The following is a 20,877-nucleotide window of genomic DNA, read 5'->3' on the forward strand; positions in this document are numbered from 1 at the left end:
CTGCACAAAGCAGGATCGTCCCAGTCAAGGCTTTGTTTAGTTGGGTCTTAAAAACCTCCAAGGATGGAGATTCCACAATTCAAAGAAGCTTTAGCAAAATAGTTAAACCTCTGGAAACTTTTCTGAATTCAACCCAAACTTTAGACTGTTTAAAATGTTGAATTTTTAAAGCTCTGCTCTCAGCCAGAGAGTTTTAGGAAAGGATCAGTTTCCCCACACACTGCTGTCAAATTGACCCTGAGTCACTTGGCCTTCAGGGCATTGTATAAGTTGCAACACCTGACCACAAAAAGTTTTCCCCAGAGAACTAACCTCAGCTTTTACAGAGTTCAGTGCAGGCTGTGGTAGGAATTAGTGTGAATTAGTGCTGTGTGAACACGCAAGCAATGCAGATCTGATCAACAAAGCCTATACTATCAAGTCAGGTACCTCACATGTTTTAATTCAGGGAGCTCTGGTTCGTTTTCCCCCAGGGTGTCAGTCTGAGGGGCTCTGGGTGGGGGAATGTACTTAGTTCTTTATCAAGCTTGTGTTGATATTAGTCAACAGGTTCTATATTTTGCTTTAAAATTATGTAAATGTATCTAGAGAACATGTGATAATGTGTGATGGACACACTGTCAACCCCAGACTGAACAAATGAGAAGGGGAGGGCTGTCACTAGGAATCCCTGTTTTGTGCTCCTCTCCTTGTTGCTAGACTGTGGGGTTATTCTTCTCCTTATCCCCTCTACCTCCAAGTAACCCCAAAGGCAGCCAGATGATCCCACACCATACATAGCTCCATATAACTGTTTCTTTCAGTTCACCCTGTGCCACTTACCCTAGTACAGCTTCAGTGACAGGTGTCAAACAGCACCTGGCCCTCAAGTTGTCACTCTTCTGGCAGCCTTTGGAAGAGGAATGCCAAGAATATTCAAGCAAGCTCTAGCCAGGTGCTCAAGCCACTTTGTGTGCAGGGGAAGCTGTTCTGGAGGTGCTGCATTTGTGGGGGGGGGCATAAACTAAGTCAGGAGTAAAACCAATGGCATGTGGTTTTCCCCCCTTGCGTGTAAGGATGCAGAGGGTGTCAGGGAAGGGGGCATTCATTGTAAAGCACTCTTTTTCTCACTTGCTGGTTTTGAACCTCTATTTGCCAAGGTCATCTTTTTCCCTTTCCCCAATCTGACTGTATTAGCATATGTCTTCTTGTGCTAAAGACATGCCGGTGCGAGGGAGTTTCATGTCTGATGGCTGAATGAAGTCCTTAAGAGTCAGCATCCCCGAGTCCTTTCACCAGCTCTGCTGCTGTCCAGTGCAATAGCTCAGGACCGATGCTAAGCAAAGAAGAAACTGTGATTCTCCGGGGTGCCCTCCAGGTTGGGATCAAGTATGGAAATGACAGCGGTTCCCGGCGAGTTATGTAGTACAGGCAGCCCTCACCTTAAGACGTTTCGAGTTACGACAAACAGCGCTTTCGTCTTTCTGCTGTCGGTTTCAACCTTGCAATGCTTGATCCGACGTCGTGCCGAGTTCGCTGCGTTGCCCATCTCCCTGGAGAACATCTGTCCAAACTTCCTTGGGCGCTTTCTTCCAGAGAACAGACAAGACTCCAGAAAAACCTGCAGCTGGGACTCCTGAGAAGATGCCAGCCAAGAGCCCTTCAACAAGTCCAGCAAAGTCACCTCAAAGAAATCCTTCCAAATCAATACAACTGCTATTTACAATATAAATACATTCATGTAGCTATATTACTCATCTATAATTGATTGAGTTTAAAACTCTGGGTTACTTTTGGTGAAATTCGGGTATCGGGCTTTGTATCAGGAACCAATCCCCCATTGATGACATTGCTCCTATGGGGAAATCGGTTCCGAGCTGTGACGTTTCAACTTAAGACGCGGCTGCCGGGACTCAGTTGTATCATGAGCCTGAGGACGCCTGTCCCTGTCTCTGTCCCTGGCCTTGTCCTTGTCCTTGTGCCTGCTGCGGTCTGCAGGCCTGGGGCACCTGCACCATCTCGCTTTTGCTTTAAGGACTTTGGCCGGGAGCTGGGCAGTGGGACGGCGGCTGCAGCGTTTGCATGGCGTGGACACAGCGACGCTATAGCGCAATAGGTTTAATGCCCTAAGAGTCCGTTTCCATGGCAACCGGGCGCCGCTGGCCCTTTAAGGCGCGGGGGCGGGGCCGTTCTTGACGATGGAGGCCACGGCGGCGCTCTAGTCGCCGGCGAGTCTTTCTCTACGTTTCTCCCTATTTGTTCCGGTCGGGATGTTGCTACTTCCGGGGCGTTGCCTTGCTAGGCGGTTTCCGCTTCCGCTTCCCGCCGCTAGAGTGCATGCGGCCCATGCTGGCCTGAGGTGAGTCCCGGTTCCGGGCCTGGGGGTGTTATCTGCAGTCCTGGGCCTGGGCGGGCGCTGCTGTGTGGCCGCGCACCCGCGCCGCCTCGTACCAGCCAGCCCCGCCCGCGCCCCACAGCAACCCAGGCGGACCCAGGCGGGCCGCGGGCAGCAGCAGGTGTGAGCACGACAGAGGCTGCGGTGGTCATGTATGATGCTGCCTACACCCCCCCCTTCCCCTGGGGGGTGGCTCCTCGCGGTGTCCTGGCGCTACAAACTCTCCTTGTCTCCTCTTCCCCGTTTAGGTTCGTCTCTGCCCACTCGCCGCGCCTCTTATCCTTTATTTTTTTCTATCTGGGGTAATAGCCAGATCAACCTTGGCATCAGTAAGTAATAAAGCTATACAATACATAGGCAAAAGCATGATGCTTGCCTTAAGAGGGGTGTATAATCACATGGATGGTCTAAAGACTCGGTTTGTGAAAATGGTGAGTCATTGCTTGAAAGGTCATGGGTGGTGTGTGCTCCACAGGAGCTTGATTAGGGAGGTTAGCTTAGTCCCCACTAAGATGTAGGTCAAGGATAGGCAACCCCCAGCAGTGTGGCACTCAAAGACATCTTGCTTGGATGCACACCTCTGGGTGGATGATGGGGAGGGGGCCAGGGCTACATGGCAACAACAGGGATTGGGCCCCTCAGGCTGCCCCACCATCTGCTCCTAGCATGCCAGCATCTTACAAGTTGAAGTTGCTAACTCCTGGTGTAGGTAATGGGGGGAGGAGTTATCCTAAACAAGAATCCTGTGCTGAAAGAGACAGCCAGGAAAACAAAGCATCAAAGGCGGTCCTGTTTCTCAAATGCTCTTCTTTGAGGGTCTGATTCTGAGAGAGTGTTTGTCCCTCGCCCCCCAAAATCTTTACAAAGAATATTTTGAAAAGTGTACTCACAGGCTTGTAGCCACAGTTCAAGCCTTCCCTGAATCTTGGGTAGAAGTTAAAGTAAAACAGTCATTGCTGCAAATGACTAGTAGAAAGGACTACCTTCTATTTATGTCTTCTGCATTTCCGGTCTGGCTGTCCATAGTTGTGGAAAGCTCCAGCTCCTATCCCATCCCGCCCCACCCCAGTGTTGTGTCTCGCTTGATGCCACTTCAACCAGACAGTGGAACAATCAGAGAGATCTAGGAGGGCAGCATGTTTGCAGGAGCAATGTAATAAATTACCAGGTGTCAGTGGAGCTGGCAGACTTGCTGTTAAAACTCTGACACCGGAGCCCACAGAGGTGCCAACAATTAGGCATGTAGGCATTCCTCTGAGGAAACCCCAGCTGGTTTTCAAGACTTAATTGCCTGTAGGCATTTGATTCCTCTTGAGGGTGGTAATAAGTACCAAAGAGCATCCCCGTATTGGGAAGCAAACTGTATTTCTTAATTTTAATCTAGTCTGTCAGTCTGACCCTGTTGACTAGTTTCTACTGACACAAGCTTTGTGCTGCTTGAGCTGTGGCTGCAGAGAGCTGTCTCTTTCCATTGAGTAAAACAGGGTTTGGGGACTTCTCATAATTCAGGCATCCTCTTTAGAACAATTGGCCTGATGCATGTTAATAAAGTGGTGGGTCTCTTCTAATAAAACATAACAGTAATAGATAGCGTATGATTGTTGTGGACTATTGATCTTTCTAGATTAAAGGGTGAGAGTTAGCTCCATTCTTATGTAAACAGTACTATAACAAAGTGTTTTGCTTTGCTTATAAATGGAAAAATAGTGCATTGTGAAGCTTTAGAAGCAGACGCACCTCAAAGTCTGTGTTATGTGCGATTTGCCCTGCTCTACCCCCTTGCCAATCATAATGTAATCTGGAGCTTGCAACAGAAGTGATTATTTCATTAGTATACCTGAAAAGGCAACTAAGCAAAATAGATTATGCCCCAATAAATGCATTTTAAATGTCCTGTAAATAGCCTGTAACACTTTCCATGCTTTCTTGTTCAGGGGCTCCATTGTGTGAAGATAAAACCCTGTTGACCAGAAAGTGGCTGTTTAATGAAGGTCATCTCCTGGGTAACTTAATTCAGTTGTATCTCAGCATTTTTGTTAAGTATAAGATTGTGGTGGTTTACTTTCTCTAGGAAAATTTTTAATGTTAGAATAATAGTCTTAATAAAAGTTAGTGAAACTTTCACGTGCATATTGCTGGGCATAAACCTACTCTATGAAGGTCTTTCCATACCTTTTCAGATTTCTTTATTTGTTCTGGTAAATGCTGCTCTTCTCTGTACAAACCAACCTGCATTCATTCTGCTTGCTTGTGCAACAAAGCACACATCAAAAACAGGTACAAATAGATGACTCTCCAGTGTTACAACTTACAACATACCAGTAACTATTAAAGTACAATATAAAACCAATGTTTTATGTAATCTCTTTAGACCTTTGGTAAAAAAGAAGAGTTGGAGCATGAAGCAGCAGAATTCCTTGTAATCTGTAAGTCTTCACTTCCAAATTTGAGGTTAGAAGTCTAAAATGATCGTTGAAAGATTTCAGGCACTTTCCCTTCTAAGCAGTATACAGTATGATATAGTTCTTTACAAAAGAGTTAATTTGGTGCCTGTTGTTGTACAATTAAAAGCTACAGCAAGCAAGTCTCTCTTTCTTCCTTATAAGCCAAAGTAAATATTTAATTAAAGTTTAGGCACATACTGATTTCTCAGTAACTCAGCTTCAAAATAACGAACCAGTATGCACACACAGCAACAAGGAAGAAGGAAGGACTTGAAAAGGAAAGTGATTTCACTTGAAAGTTATTTTACTGAGACCTCCAGTCTCTCCCTCTTTAGTTGGTAGCTTGTCAAATTATAGCATGAATAAAGGACATGCAAAGACTTCATTAACCTTTTACATTTTTAACTGCTTTTTCTAATATTGTTGCTGAATAATTCATCTGATCAACATCATCTGGAAGCTGCTGTCTTTACCTAAAGTAAGAAGTTGTTGTGTGTTTTACCTTTGCCTGGCAATTATCTGAGTTCAGTCTCATCTCTACACTCCATTGAGGACCAGACCATCTTGAGCTTGGCACTCTCCACTATGATGGGCAGCCTGTCAGTTGCTAAGGCTGCCTTTGTTTGCAGATTACTAAATTAATGGACCATCTTGGCATGGGAACAACTTGCTTGCAGTCTTGGGGCTCTTCTGTAAAGCTGTCCAACAGCTCATCAAAACTTCCTCTCCAGTGAAATATACTGCTTTTGCACTTGTCCAGAAAGCATGGACCACTTCTGAATCCTACATCCTTGTCTGGCAAGGATACTGCTTAGCAGATGTGTGTAATGCCTACGGTATCAAATCTGTATCAGTTTAATCAAGCAGCAATTGATAACTTGCAAGTGTGCCATTAGCTGATTTATATTTATGCAGTTTGCTTCATTGCTCACACAGTACTCTGCACTGCTCTAACTTGTAGGTGTGAAGCCTTTTGAACAGTGTGCTGGTAGCTGAGTGTCCTAGTTATTTGTTTCTAGATGGCTTGGACTGGAAGATCTCTTGGTATTATGGTGGGGCTACCGTAACTACACTTCAGCTTGACTGTCACTAGATGCAGTCTCTTCCTATAGGAAGCAATTTGCTTAAATGCCTTGAACCACATGAATAAAATTCAACTCTTGGATCTGACTTCTGTCCTGTAATTTTTTTTTAATGTCTGCCATACGAGGAGCATGAGCTGAGTGAAGGCCTTCAGCGGCACAGGTCCCACAGAGCAAATTGATACACCACATGCACTTGCCATCTTTGTATATGGACATAATGTGCTTGAGGCAAATGGGAAACCTTTCTAGTGAAAAGCAGTGCCTTGAGGGTGTGAGTACTTTTGCCTGGCTGCCTGTAAAGTATTTTAAGAACTTGTTTAGTGTAGCACCACACTTTCTCCACTAGGGGGTGAGCACGTATTTGGAATAGTTTAACTTGATTTTTAACCTAAAATGAGATCTCTGGGTTCTTTTAATCAGTAATAAATAAAAGCTATCACCTCCTACCCCTAGAGTTTTTTGTCTCCTTTAATTGGTAATGCATGCAGCAGCGTCATGGTACAGTTACCTTTTCACTTGAAGAATTTTGTATTCTGAAAATTGGCAGCTTTAGAGAATGGGTTGGATGCACTATTTACTTTGGAGTCACCTCAGGTACACATGTGCAGCATTGTATGGCAACATGGATTTCATGTGTCGTGTAACTGGTGTTTAGTGCATGTGTGGTGGGAGGGAGAAGCCTGTTCCTTAATGACTTAACACCCTGACTCCAGTTTGTGCTGCTCTGCATGATCATGGGAAATGGGACTGGTGAGATTTGAAGCAGAAGCTTCCCTGACTCGACCAGTCTAGGTAAGTGTTTGTTTGTGGGATCATGGAAAAGTGGGGCTGGAAAGGACTACAGTGAGATTCAAAGTCTTAACCCTGATTTGCAAGTCTGGGGCTTTTAACCCTGAGATGAGAAGATACCCTCCATGGTAAGGAAGATAATCTACTGAATTTGTAACATGTGACTTGTATGGCCACTTCAAACCAAATGGGAAACTCATCTGTTGAATTTAGTGGGGTATCTGCCCGAGACCTAATCCAGGCTATGGAACTGCTCTGCTGCAGGCTTTAGCAGCATAATAAATCCATGCTAGCCAACCTGCATAACGTTAATACATCACATCTATTCTAAGCAGCATGTCTGTGCAAGGTCTTAATTGTATGCAGCTAACAATGCTCATCCTGTCTGGTGCACGGGGTCTCTTGTTTGTCTCCTTAAAATGGTTCTGGTTTGCTTAAGTATCCAAGCCTCAGTGATGAGGAAGAGGGACTATGCTATCATGTTTCTAGGTGCTACAAAAAAAGGTCACTATTGATTCGGGCATCTTTATGGCTAGCAGCTTACATGGTACGTGTAAGTCGAGGCATCAAGGAGGTTGAATAAGTTTTAATCGCTGGGGAGAGGGGGGTGGCTTTTAGTTGCAATAACTTTTTTATTTCCCTTTAGGATCTAAAGCTAGGAGCAGTCTTTGAAAGGACATCACTTGGGTCCCTTTATAGTGCCTGCATATAACACAGTAGGCCCCAGAGAGCTGGGGGTAGGGGGGGCAGTAGACAGCACATGTGGCATTGGAGCACCAAGGTGACCTAAATAGAGTTATCTGTGGGTAATGAGCAGAGGAGTCTGCCCGTCTTTCAGTTGTCTGCTTCTTTCGGAGCATCGTGTGCAAGAGGCTGCTGAGGCAAAAACTGTCATGGCAACCCTGTGAAGGATGCTGTTGGGTCTCTGCCCACAATGGCATCTGAACAATTACTTCTGCTCCATTATGTGTGTTTTGGGTGACATTTTCCTGAGGGACACTTTCCAAAATGAGTTGCCATACTGTACCATCTTAAAGCTGCTGTGTGTCTGCTTCTGTGCTCTGGGTGAGGGGGATGTGTTTTTGTGCGTCTTTAAGAACATAAGCAGTGACATACTAGGTTACACTAAGGTCTGTCTAGCCCAGTTTCTCATTTAACAGTGACAATAGCAGATGCTTTGGAGAAGCAGGGGCCATCCTTGCGGAATGCTTATTTAAAAAAAAAAAAAAAGTTAGCCCTGCAGCCTCACAGATGTGTGTGTCTGATCCCCTTCTCTACTTGATCTGCTGCTCAGCTTTCTGTTCCCTGCCCTGTCTGCAACTATGGTGCCTGGCCTCACTCCAGTCTGCTATGGGCCATGTACAAAGACTCCCTAGGTAACTTGTGGCACCCATGCTGCAGATGGTCCACCCTTGCTTTAGAGGGAGAGCATGCAAACAGAATGCATCTAGAGTGATCTTCCCCCTGTTATACTCTCCCTGGCATCCAGCATCATTGATTTAGAGATGCAAAAGGATACACCCCTGAGCACTGGGTCAAGGACGAGGTAGTGTAGCCAAGCACCATGTTGGTGGTGGTTTCTCTGTGCCCTTTGTGGACTTGCTGTAGGTGACTTCAAAAAAGAGCAGGGCAGTACTGCTGTGCTGTTTAAATCCATGGCTGCTGCAAAAGCAAGAACATAATAGGACTGGACTCAAGGGGAGCTGGGCTAGTATGGCTGTTAGACCAACATGGATTCAATGCTATGACAAAGGTGTAGACGTTAGGGCTGTGTGAATTGGCAGTGTTCTGCTTCGACATCCGTTTCCATGGAACAGTGTTTTGTTTCATTTTGAAAATACTGTTCTGTATCGTTGAAATGGTTTCAATGGGCTGGGGAAGAGAACTCAGCCCAGCTGAGTTCCCCAGTCCACAGTTATGATCGGGCTGGGGAAAGGAACTCAGCTGGGCTGCTTTTGAAACTCAAAACATTCCTAAACATTTCGACTGCCCTCGTTTTGTTTTAAGGCTGTTTCAAAGCCCTTCATTTCATTTTGATTTTGCTGTTTTGAGTTTGAAATGAGTCAAAACAAAACAGCTGGAGAAATTTCGCAAAGCCCTGGTAGACACAAGGTCTTCTGCCTGCTTTGCTTTGAAGGGAATCCCTTCAACAAAATGCATGCACTTCCACTTGCAGTAGGGTTTGTTCTAGGGTAGGGGTTTTCAACCTTTTTGGGTCAGCATCTGCAGCCACCAGTTGAGAAGCAGGAAGTCCCCTGGTGGCCAGTTGAGTGGAGGGGAGGGTCCCCTGGCAGCCAGTCAACAAGTGGGAAGATTCACCTCCACAGCAGCTAAATCAGAAGTGCGGTTAGCTTCCCTGCGCTGCTGCTGCATACCCTCTGGGGCCTTCCAAAGTACCCCCAGGGGTATGCATACTGCTGGTTGGAAACCCGTGCTCTACGGCATCCAAGTCTTTGAGAAATACTTGGGCAACTCAAATGGAGTTGGGACTAAATTTTGAGACACGAATAAATTCTTGCTCTCAAAGTGATCTGACTGAGCTGTGTGCTAGATAAACACATTGCTACTCTCTCTCCACCCCTTACCTGGTGGGATAGGTGGTAAACTCCCTATTAAGGTGTTTTCATGTTGTGCTGTCTGGTGCACTTGAAGTGAAAGTGTCTATTCCTTTACCTAGGCACAGTATAATTCTACATGCCTAGCACATGCAAAGGATCTTGCATTTCTCTTCCCTCACCAGCAGCCTCCTGTGGGCACCCAGCCACTCTATGATGTGAGATCATTTGGGATCCACGATTTTGTAAGCACCTTTACATCAAGTTTGTTTATTTCCCATACAGTGGCATACATCCTGATTTTTTGACAATCCCACCCTGTAGCCACTGGGAACCCCACACTGTGTTTCATAAAATCCCCCAAACCTAAAGGTGGTTCTGGATACAGGCTGGACAGCAGACAGTGAATTTCACAAGACAGATCTTCAGGGGAGTATTTACTTGTTTAGATCCTGCAAGTTGCCTGATGCAGGTGGCCCTAAACAGAATCTTGCTAAAGTCAAAGGGTCTTTATGCAAGATCTGCCCATATAGATCAAGTTGCCAGATAAGAGCTTCAAACTGGATGGGCCTGTCCGTAGGAATGTGAAATGTGTCTTCTTTTGAAGAAAATCCCATAAATCTGCCTCTAGCTGGCATGTGGCTTTTGGGAAGGAAGGTTGGTTTTTGCAAATTTGATGTTCAGACTTTCATAACCTTTGGTTAAAGCATGTTAATGTGCCTTAAAGAGAGCTTGTACCCCTGCACCCAGTATGAGAAAATCGGGATTTTGCAATGGACGTACTGGCAGAGCTGCCAAGAGCGGGTATGACTTACCCTAGCTGGTTTCTCTAATGTTTTCACTGTCAATACAACACTGTATCAGAAGATGATTAGTTGTTCTAGCTACATCGCTGTGGTAAAAGCCTATTTGGCCTCCAAGGGTTATCAGTATGGAAGTTCAATGCCCTGAAATCAGTGTGTAGAGGCCTCTGTTTATGGACATGCAGAATGGATTAGTGATTGTTCTCCAATGTGACGGAATGGATTAGTGACTGTTAATGTCTTTCATTCTACTGAAAATGGATCAATTCATGTATTTTCAGCAGTGCCATTTGTAAATCACGTTTGAGTTTTTTTTTATTTGCTTGCCAGCTGATGTTATCTTTGACTTGCAAAACTGGCTTAAGTGCACTTGGAGCAATGAATCACAGTAACCATTGTTTCCTGTTCACATGTGTAATGCTTCCTTCTGCCAGTGGAAGGGGGGATATGCTCAGATTTGTGTAATTTGTAGCTGTCTAAAGCATAGATTAGAATTTAATGCTAAGAAGGTATCCAAATATACTAGCCCCTAAATGTTAGCATTGAAGAGGTATTATTCTTGAGCTGTTTTACTAGGCAAAGCTCGCATTGTTTACTTTGTATTTGCATGTTAATCCCACCCATAATCAGGGAAGGGAATTAGCTCTCAACACCGCCTCTGGCTCTGGTTTTCCTTACTGACTACTTAGAAAATGCTTCCCTTCAGTTAAGTGCCTTTTTTAAATGCAAGTGACCAAATTCTTCCCATGCTGCAGTTCAAAGGAGGTTGTGCTAAAAACCTGTTTCATCCTAGGAGTTCACATACCTGTCCAGCAGATAAAATGGCACGTGGGAGACCTGGGTCCTGTTACTTGCTCTGCAGTTGGTTTGCCACCTGAATTTACACCTGTTACTAAAGGGATGCCTTTACAGCAGTTGGTTGCGATTGGGTGTGAACAGCTGCATTGGAAAGCCATACCCAAGCTGTGTTCTCTCTCATACACTGGGAAGTGCAATATTACTTGAGACTTCTGGAGCCATTATCCCTGTACTAAGTTGAGTCTGCATAGTTCTTTTTCAGTCGGTGTGGAAGGACCTGTCCGTTCTTTCTGATCACCTGCAAGGAATTGTGTGAGAGCCTGAAGGACTCTATATTTAGCATCTCACTGCTCTCACTTCAGTTGGTAACCTGCTTCCTTTTGCAAAGCTGACCTCCAGGCAGGGGAAGCAGCGTGACCACGTAGGCGAGCTCCCCAGGGTAATTGTCTCTGATATGTCCTCCATAGGAGGTCTATATTGAGCAGATTCTTTTTGGTATTGGGTGGTGGAACTGGAGCGTGCTCCATCCACTCCATGCATTGACCTGGTATTGCAGTGCTTCCAGGACCGGTGCAAAAAAACAGGAAAAAAAAAAAAAAGACCTCCAGATGCTTTCTGAAAGTATAACTTAATTTATATGGGAGTGGGTTTGTGTGTAGATAGAAGCTGGGTGTGCCCTTGGCAAAATAGCTGGAATTTATCACATGCAACAGGGCCCACCTATAGGTTTATCTGTGCTACTACACACAGCTACATCCAACATCTGCACACCAACCATCACTGTTAGTGCTTCAGCCAAGCAGCTGTGCATCCTGCCTCTGGAAGCTCGGTGTGTTAAAATGTGAGATCAAGTATTCCTTAGTCTGTTCCTATCTCCAGTGTTTTCCAGTCTCACCTGGGTTTGCAGGCTACAGTCTCAAAGTCCTGCAACAATGCAGCCTCCTACTTCTGAGCAGCCCTTCCACACTCTCAACTGCCTGTAATTAAAGCCAAGCACAGAAGGCAAAGACAAGGGTTGCAAAATGTGATAGAGATGGAATGGGCCATAGAGGTGCACTAATGCATTGGTCTCATCGGATAAGCATTGATATAAAGAATATTGGCAATTGGCTTTTTTTGGCTCATGGCTGATAAATGCCCTGTGAATGCGCATAGCCACAGCTTAGCACTCAGGCAGCCAAAAGTGCAGCCCAGCAGCATGGAGAGCAGTTATGTCTGGCTGATTGTGTCTGTTGTGGGTGGGGTGCACACCCCAGCCTGCAGCGGCACCCCACTCACAGATCCATGGGCACATGCCTGCCTGGGGTGCATGCAGTGGCAGAAGCAGCCCACCTTCCACGTCCTCCAGATGAGCCACTCATGGCTTCCTGCACTTTTCCCTGGCTGGGTAGTGCCTGCCCCTGCCCCAGTCCCCACTCTGTCCCTCACCACAGGGGCCTCAATCTGCTTCCCCTGCACCCCTTCCCTTGCCTCTTTCTCCACAACAGTCTTACCAGCCCAATGCTGCTCTCCAAGCTGCCTGGCTGCATATCAGCAATTGGAGGATTGGTATCAACTAGTATGGCTTGTTAAAACTCGGCCATCAGTATTGGCCCAAAAAATCTCTATTGGAGCACCCCTAAAGGGCCAGCTTGGGGCACTCAACCCCCTAAATAGCATCAGCAACACGTATCCCATATCTCTGTGCCTCAGTTACCTGGTATGTGTGCTGGGTATGACGGGGCTTTCCAAGGTTTATAAAGTGCTTGGAGAATGACAGGAAATGTGCTGTGTTGGCATGATACTATATGTATTTTGGAGTAGGCAGGAGGCATATTCTGTTCTGATATAGTGGGTAGGAAAATCTGCAGCCTATTTGGAGAAGGTTTGTAACAAACAGCTGAAAATGCTCACTAGAACTACTCTGTCTATTCAGTTCACCAGTAATTTGACTTGTTAGCCCTGATGGCCCATAACCGACTGTCCTGAGTTTGAGAGAAGCTTCTTCTGGCAATTTTTGCCAAGGCAGGTGTGACGCAAGAAGAGGCTTCCATCCCCTTCATTGGGTAGAGTGCTCTGGACTGGAGTCAGCTTGTCTAAGGGTACATACCTCAAACCTACTTCCTTAAGGCCACAGTTGAACCCCAACAGCAGCCAGTCAAATTGCTCCAAGGTTCCTTAAGGCAGCTGCAATAGGAGATACTTATCCAGGCCGGGAAACCTTGGGGTGTATGTAGACACACTGTACTTGCTGGGCATCAGCTGAAAGATTCCACTTTAACTACATCACAGCTGGGCAGTGGCTCCCTGAGGGTTTACTTTCTGTATTTTCTTCAGCACATAGTAATCCTAAAGCCAGCACAGCTGACTCCTATCAGATCATCTTGGGGAAAGGGGTCCTTGGTGCCAGACTTTCTTCCCCTGCTCTTCCTGGAGTCCAAGCAGCTGCGCAGTGAAATTCCATGCTGAATCCAATGGAGTCAAGATCTTTGGGGAGGGGAAACCTGAAAGGAAACAACTAATCTCCGGTAAGTAAAAACAGACCTCACATTTGGGGTGGTTCTGACTGATCCAAGTGAAAACCTGGAAGCAACATATCCCTTTTCACATATAGCTTGTCCCTGAAATCAATGAGAATTAACTTGAATTAGCCATGTACATAAAGGGTAAAAATTATGTTGAATTTCTCCCTGACCATTGCCTGCTATCCTGGGATCCTACATACATACAGACCCATTGTCCCATTTTAAGTACCTGAAGTATCCAACATAATGCTTTTTTTTTCCTAGGGCAGTCAGGGTTGATTCCAATTAGTTACCATTCAACTGTGGTTGTCCTGCATAAATAAGCCAGGTTTTATGCTGAGTCAAAAGCCTGGGACAATCAGATTCTAAACCCTGATGTCTGCTTTTAACCACAGAGGAACAATGGGCGTGCATGTCTTTAGGAGCCTAGGACAAAAGGCTTTGTCCCAAGAGAGATCCAACATCTGTTTTTACCCTGTGTGATCTAACAGTTGCTGCCAGCCTCCATTTTGGGATTAGCTGTTGCCTTTCTGCTGTTTCCCCTTGTTCTGTAGCCTAATGTACGTGCCACTGGCTAGATGAGAACCCGTTTCCCTGCTTCACAAGGACTTAAAATGAGATACAAAAAAGAAGTAAAAAAAACCCCAAACCTTTCCCATCCTGAATTAGATTTTCCATTCACAGAAATTTGATGTTTTGCCCGTGGAGTTGAATATATTGGGTCAAGTTAAAACAGCCCATTTTAAAACATGTTAAATGTTTTAACTCTGATTTATTTCGTGTTTGCCTCCTGTGCCAGTGTCAGGCCCTGGCACTTCTCCTAATGCCAGGATCAGAGCCAGCACTGCTCCCGCCCTGCCCTGGATATTGGGATTGGGCTCTGGGCTGCGATCCAGCCCTCAGGGTTCCCCATTGGTTTGGCAATTTGGCAGCAGGGGAAACAGCAGTTGATGCTGCCACCACTCCACCACCAAATTTTTGGACTCGTGGGCAGCCTGCAGGTGGAGTGACACAGGTAGAGCTGAGAGCTGGGAGTTGAGCACCACTAGGCTACTAGTCTGCTTGTGTGTGTGTGTATATATATATATATAAAACTCATCTCTTAAGCCAGTGCTTCTCAGGCTGGGGAGCTATGTCATCCATGGTGCTTCCCACAGGTCTGGGAATTTGGTGGTGGGGAGTGGTGGCAGTGTTAATTTGCCATAGCTCTGGTGGCAGTTAACACTGTCACTGCTCTCCTGCTGCCAGATTTCCATACCTATAGCCAAGGGGGTGAGAGTATGAGTAGGACCGCAGCACTGGGTACGTCCTTTGTGTGTGAATCAGGGGGGAGGTGGTTGGGTCAGCTCAGCCACTTCTGTAGTTCTGTCCATTTGAAAAATAAAGACCCCTGGTTAAAACATGACTACTTACTGGAAGGAACCTCCTCAAAAACCTACAGTCTGCGTGCAGTGATAAGGCTGAGCTCTGCACTTGTTTGTTCGGTTTGCATTCTTCCTGAGTGGGTAAGAATAGTCTATCTCATTAGTACATGAGTCTCCAGAGCAATGAGTTATCTGTTTGGCCTAATTCCACGTACTGCCTGAGCATCCAAGAGGAAGTGTGCTTTATTGGAGATGGGGTCTGGCGTGCTGGAAGGAATGTTACTATTTGACAGGTTATAATCCTAGTTACACTTGCAAAGAACTTTGTTTTTCCTGGCCTTGGGGAATAAAGTGCTTAGGGTACTGCTGCAGAGCCACCATGTTGGTCGTCTTCTCCTGTCTTCCCGTTACTCCGTTACATAAGCAGGACTAGCTGTAATCAGTTATATGCATGGGTAGTTTGCATTGACAGAACATCAGTCCTATTATTCCAGTCCCAGGCAGAGAGAGGAAAGCACCTCACATTTAACTTGCAAGACCTTCTGTTCTGCTGCTGGGACTCTGCATGTCAGCAGGCTGTAAATCTGACCTCTGTTTCTGTCTCTCATTTCCAGGCATCACAAACCCCGGCTAGTCACCCTTGGATCTGAGCAGCGTTATTGCCCTTGCTCATCCCCGTTAACACCTGTTTTGATTCATGGCATTTTGTTCTGGTCCAAGGAGTCCTTTGAAAACGTTTGTTCGTGCCTGATCCTTGCATCTTACCCAAAAGCACAGTGCATCAAGCTCATTTTCATTTAGTAAATCAGGGCATAAAAGCTTAATGTGTCTCCCACCTTTAGCTCCCAACTTAAGCTACTGATCAAATACATTCTTATTAGCTGGAACAGTGACTATCTTCACTAGGAAACTGAAGTAGGTTCTTAACTCAGTAAGACCCTTGCAGAGATAGGAAATAGGGTGCTTTAGTTATTTCTGTAAGGCAAGTTTAATCACAGACAGAGTAAAAACTAAACTACCTTACTCCAGCAGAATTTTCCAGCAGGACAGCTAGCACAAGGTGGTATCCCACTTTTTTTTTTTTTTTTTTTAAGGAAAGCAGAGCCTTTGTAATGAAGATGATCTTGTTGTCATTGCAATATCACAAGAACTTCTTACTTTGCAATATCCTGTCATGATTTCATATGCAACTATGCATGATTTTTTTTCTGGGAATCTTTCATCTGCAGTGTAATGGAGTCGTCAACCCTGCTTTCCAAGTGCCTGACATAGCATTCAGGTTATGATTGTGCTGTCAAGCACAGAAATAAATCTCATGGTCAGCTTCCCAATCAAATTTATAACTCAGTTATCTTCAGTTCACTCAGACAGTATTGTAGCAAGTATTTAAAAAAGTAAAAAGAGCAAGAGAGAGAGGGAAAGAGATGAACTGGATAGGATAAGATGCAAATACGCTCGCTCACTCGCTTGTTCACTCTTTATAATTATTTTCTAGAGAAAAATAATCCTTGATTTAGCTATAGGTACCAGAAAACAGTTCCCTTCCAGAGCACTGGGAGAAACAGCAAGTTAATGCTATTGACACGCATACGCCTTCATAGTGGAAGATGCAGATTGGTGGTTTGGGTGTACAGGTAACCCCCAATTAATGCTGTTTTGCTTAGTGCTATTTTGCTATAACACTCATTGGAAATTGATACCCACTTTCACTTAGCGCTCAGTGAGTTTTGCTATAATGCTCGCGGTCACCATCTTGGGTCATTAAAAATGCAGTCACCATCTTGGGTTGTCAAATACTTTCAGTTTTGCTTAATGCTCATTTTGCTTAACCCTCGGTTTTTCAGGAACCAATTAAGAGCACTAATAGGGGGTTGCTTGTAATAAGTGTTAGACCCAAGCAGTTAGTTCTATCTCCTTTTTGCATTCCTGGAATCAGTGTTTGCACTGAGGAAAAATGGCTAAAAATCCCCCTTCAAGAGAGGCAGATTTTTAAGCTTCTTGAGGGATATTTCAATGAGCATGGAGTTCTGTTGCACAGCTGACTTTGAAGAACTGATTTCTATCTTAGGTTTATTAGGCTTTGCAAGGGCCATTTGCTTTTCTAGCTATGGAAGAATGAGAATGCTGTGATGGGAAATCTGTTCATAGTTTAAGCCCAGAAAGGACCAAGCGATCTCTTAGCTGACCTATATGTCCCAGGCTATTAACTTTTATCCAGTAACTGCTCTGTTGAGCCTAATAACTTCAGTTAGATTGAAGTATTTTGGTTCTCAGGTTCCTAAAGTATGTCACAAGCAAAGAACAGAAGGATCTTAGAAGTCACCATGAGACACTGGGGGCGCCTATACACATGCAGCAAGGCTGCTCTGATGCACTGCTTCAGAGCAGACTCGATTGGCTGCTGGAGTGTGGTAATTACTGTGCTGCGGCAAACTCCAGCATAACGTGCATCAGTGTCCCCGCGCTGAAAAATAGTGATGGGGGCACTTTAACTAAAGCTTGTGTGAGCTTTAGTTAAAACTCCCCTGCTGCCATTTTTCAGTATACGGACACTGATACATGTGACGCTGCAGGTGCTTTAATTAGAGTGGCTCTCAGAGCAGCTCTAATTAAAGTACCCCTCAGCCCACTCCTGGAGCATGTGTATAAATGCCCTGGAATTGCTGAGACAAGAAGTGCCTGGATGACCCTAGCAGCTTATCAACAGCCCATGCTGAGTGTAGAAGACAAGTGAACCTCCCTTGTCTCTCGTAATCCATGTCAGTTTGATGACAGATACCTTCCTGATCCTAAATCTGGCAATGTTTGATCCTGAGCCTGTAAGAAGACATGCAAGCAAGGTATTTGAGAGAATATGTGAAAGAAATCTCATGAGGTTCAATAAGGACAAGTGCAGAGGACAGAAAAATCCCATGCACCACTACAGCCTGGGGACTGGCTGGCTAAGTAGCAGCTCTGCAGAAAGGGACCTGGGGATTACAGTGGACAATAAGTGGAATATGAGCCAGGAGTGTTCCCTTGTTGCCAGGAAGGCTAACAACGTACTGGTTAGGACTGTGCAAAATTTTGCCGGCTGTTTTGTTTCGACACTGTTTCAACCAATTTTGAGGTCAAAACAGCAAAATAGAAACAAAACAAAAGCCCTCGAAATAGCCTCGAAACAAAGCAAGGCTGGTTGAAATGTTTTGAAAATCAAAACGTTTCGAGCATAGGCTGGGGATGGGAAGTCAGTCCAGTTGGGCTGACTGCTCATCCCCAGTGCAAGATCCGGTAGTGGGCGGTGAGGCAGCCCACCTGGACTGCTTCCCCGATCCCTGTGATGGATTGCACCAGGGTGGGGGGCAGCCCAGCTGGCACCTGCCCCGGCGTGATCTAGTGTGGGAGTCAGGGAAGCAGCCCAGCTGGGTTGCCTCCTGCCCCGGTGTGATCTAGCAGTGGGGATGGGAAGTCAGCCCAGCTGGCCTGATTTCCCCCACCCCCACCATCCCCAGCGAGACTCGAAACAGCCTTTCTGTTTCAACTTGAAATGAAATTCCAGACAAAACGCTATTCCAGCAAAATGTCAAAACTCAAGGTGAAACAGGATGGTGCTGTTTCGCACAGCCCAAATACTGGGCTGCATTATTTGGAACATTGGCAGCAGATCTAGGGAAGGAATTATTTTGCTCTATTGTGCACTGGTGAGGCCACATCTGGAGTACTATGTCCAGTTTCGGGCCCCCCACTATAGAAAGGATGTGGACACATTGGAGAGAGTTCAGAAGGCAACAAAAATGTTTCAGGGGCTGGGGCACATGATTTATAAGTAGAGACTGAGAGAACTGGGTTTATTTAGTCTGCAGAAGAGAAGACTGAGGGGGGGATCTGATAAGAGCCTTTAACTACCTGAAGGGAGGTTTGAAAGAGGATGGAGCTAAACTGTTTTTAGTGGTGACAGAACAAGGAGCAATGGTCTAAAGTTGCAGCAAGGGAAATTTAGGTTAGCTATTAGGAAGACCTTTCTCACTAGGAGGGTGGTAAAGCACTGGAACAGGTTACCCAGAGAGGTGGTGGAATCTCCATCCTTGGAGATTTTCAAGGCCTGACTTGATAAACCCCAGCTGGAATGATGTAGTTGGGGATGGTCTTGCTTTGAGCAGGGCGTTGAACTAGATGACCTCCTGAGGTCCCTTCCAACCTTAATTTTCTGATTCTGTATTTTCAGTTTCAGCTCTAACTGGTCTCTGATACTCTGGAGGAAGTCTTGGGGAGAGGGAGGATGCAGAAACAGAATACGTTTGGTTGATTCAGGAGGAAAAAATATTTCTGAGCCCTGCAGGCAACTGATGAGATCCTAAAGTCATGACCAGGTGCCTCTTTAAATATTGTACATATCAACACAACGAATTACTATGTTTTAATACAATGCACACCTTTTTAAAACTGCTGGAAAATGGAGTGCACATTATATGCAAGGAAAGATGGTAACACTAATTTCTCTACTTAAATATCAGCAGGGCAAAAGCAAAATAAGATCTGCGTGGAATCCACAGGAAGCAGGACTATGAGCAGGCTCAGCTCCCTCACTGCTGCTACTCAGTAACTACAAAGACTGTAATACCTTGTTCTGGGGCATGTTGTACGTGAGACTATATGGTAGCACCCTAAAATAATAACAGCGGCCTGTTTCAACCTTGCCTGTAGCAAGGGCTCCTGCAGCAGCACCGTATTGTTGCTTTTCTGCTGGCGTTTTGTGCGTTGGGGATGTGACATAATGGGTACTTGTTTGTGTGCCTCCAAAGGAAACGAGTTCTTGGCAAAAACAGCATGTTTTGCAAAAGCCCTGAGCCATCATTCTGACACCACATGAGTGTTGTGACATCCCCAGCATGAGGAGGAAGAGATGCAGCCGCTTCTTGGAAAAAGCTGCTGGGTTGGCAAAGGGAAGCTCTGACATGAATTTTTCTCTCTGGTGCAACAGTGTTTGTTGTAATCAGCACACAAGACATGACCAATAGTCTGTGGGGTGGGAGCAGGGCATCACTGTTTCCTGGAGGGACAGACTTGTCTCTAATCTCCTAAAACCGCTAGGGTAACAGCTGGACCCGGCGAGCCTCACTACAGTGTCTTACTAGCTCTGTCCTCTTCTAAGCTACATGCACTTTGTATCTGGCAATGAGGTAGAAATTCCCACCCGGGGATCTCTGCAACTCGAGTGGCTTTTCATTGCTTACTATGTTGCAATCAAAGCTGTGCTCCCTGCTTTGAGTTGTGACATGTTCATTGTCCCTCTTCACTGAGGTGCCCTGTTAGCCTCTCCGCTTCCCCTGTCAGGTCCCCCCACACACCAGGAAAGCTTCAGAGTACAAACACAGATCTCCTCCCGGGGTCTAGTTATTAACATTCACAGCCGGTCACAATCCAACTCGGTTCGCTCTACCAGAGCTTCCAAGTACAGTCCTTTCCCTTGCGTGAAGGGTTTGGGATATTTTTTTCATGTCCCTCATTTTGTCACAGGCTCCAGACCACATTCCCTTGGTTCAGGGCTTTAGCAGCTCTGTAGTTTTTTAACATCAGATTAAGTTCTTCCAAAGCTTCATTTCTAAGCTGATTTTTTTAAATAGTTTCTGCTACTTGAAGAACAGTATCTCTCTCTCTCTGTCTCATGCGCCAGTCCTTCCTAATCAAGTATTAATTTGGGAAGAAATTTGGTTGAGCTGAGGAACCTGGCCTGCTCCCCTTTGAGTGGAATTGTTCCAAATAATTTTCTGTTAATCCATGTCACGCTGCAAGTACTGAGGAGCCCAGATGGATCCCCAGTCTGTATGGTTGGAGCCTATGTGAGGATTCAAACTGAGATTCCCCATGTAAGAGCAAATGTAGGTCTCCTGAAAAGTGACACGGGACCCTGATTATCGATCAGGCCAGAAACACCATTTAATGTAAAACCAGAGGTGATCACAAAAGTTTCCAGGGAACAGTTTGCTTTTGAAAATTGCCATTTCATCCACATTGCGACTGTGCAAAAAATGTTTGCCCCAGTGCCATTTTTGAGAAGAAAACATCTTAGTTCATTTTTTACTTCATTGTTGTAAATTTTGCTTTGACTCATCAATTCTGTTTTTATAATATTTGATATTACATTTCATATGTAAATACAGTATAACCTCACGAATCCGGTT

General features: G+C 45.4%; 2 long non-coding RNA genes across 2 annotated transcripts in view; both read left to right on the forward strand.

Annotated features, from left to right (window-relative positions):
• The first annotated feature begins 2,549 nt into the window (after nucleotides 1-2,549).
• The window catches only part of LOC109315121, a 39,233-nt gene continuing 20,905 nt past the window's right edge, over nucleotides 2,550-20,877 (forward strand). The window contains exons 1-2 of the long non-coding RNA XR_002102427.1: nucleotides 2,550-2,703; nucleotides 13,165-13,355. This is a non-coding gene — a long non-coding RNA (uncharacterized LOC109315121). The remainder of the gene's footprint in view (nucleotides 2,704-13,164; nucleotides 13,356-20,877) is intronic.
• Nucleotides 2,711-5,988, forward strand: LOC109315122. The gene is made up of 2 exons (XR_002102428.1): nucleotides 2,711-2,805; nucleotides 4,309-5,988. It is a non-coding gene; the product is annotated as an uncharacterized LOC109315122 (long non-coding RNA).

Source organism: Crocodylus porosus, unplaced genomic scaffold, assembly GCF_001723895.1.
Source record: "Crocodylus porosus isolate Cpor-Errol unplaced genomic scaffold, CroPor_comp1, whole genome shotgun sequence".
NCBI lineage: Eukaryota > Metazoa > Chordata > Crocodylia > Crocodylidae > Crocodylus > Crocodylus porosus.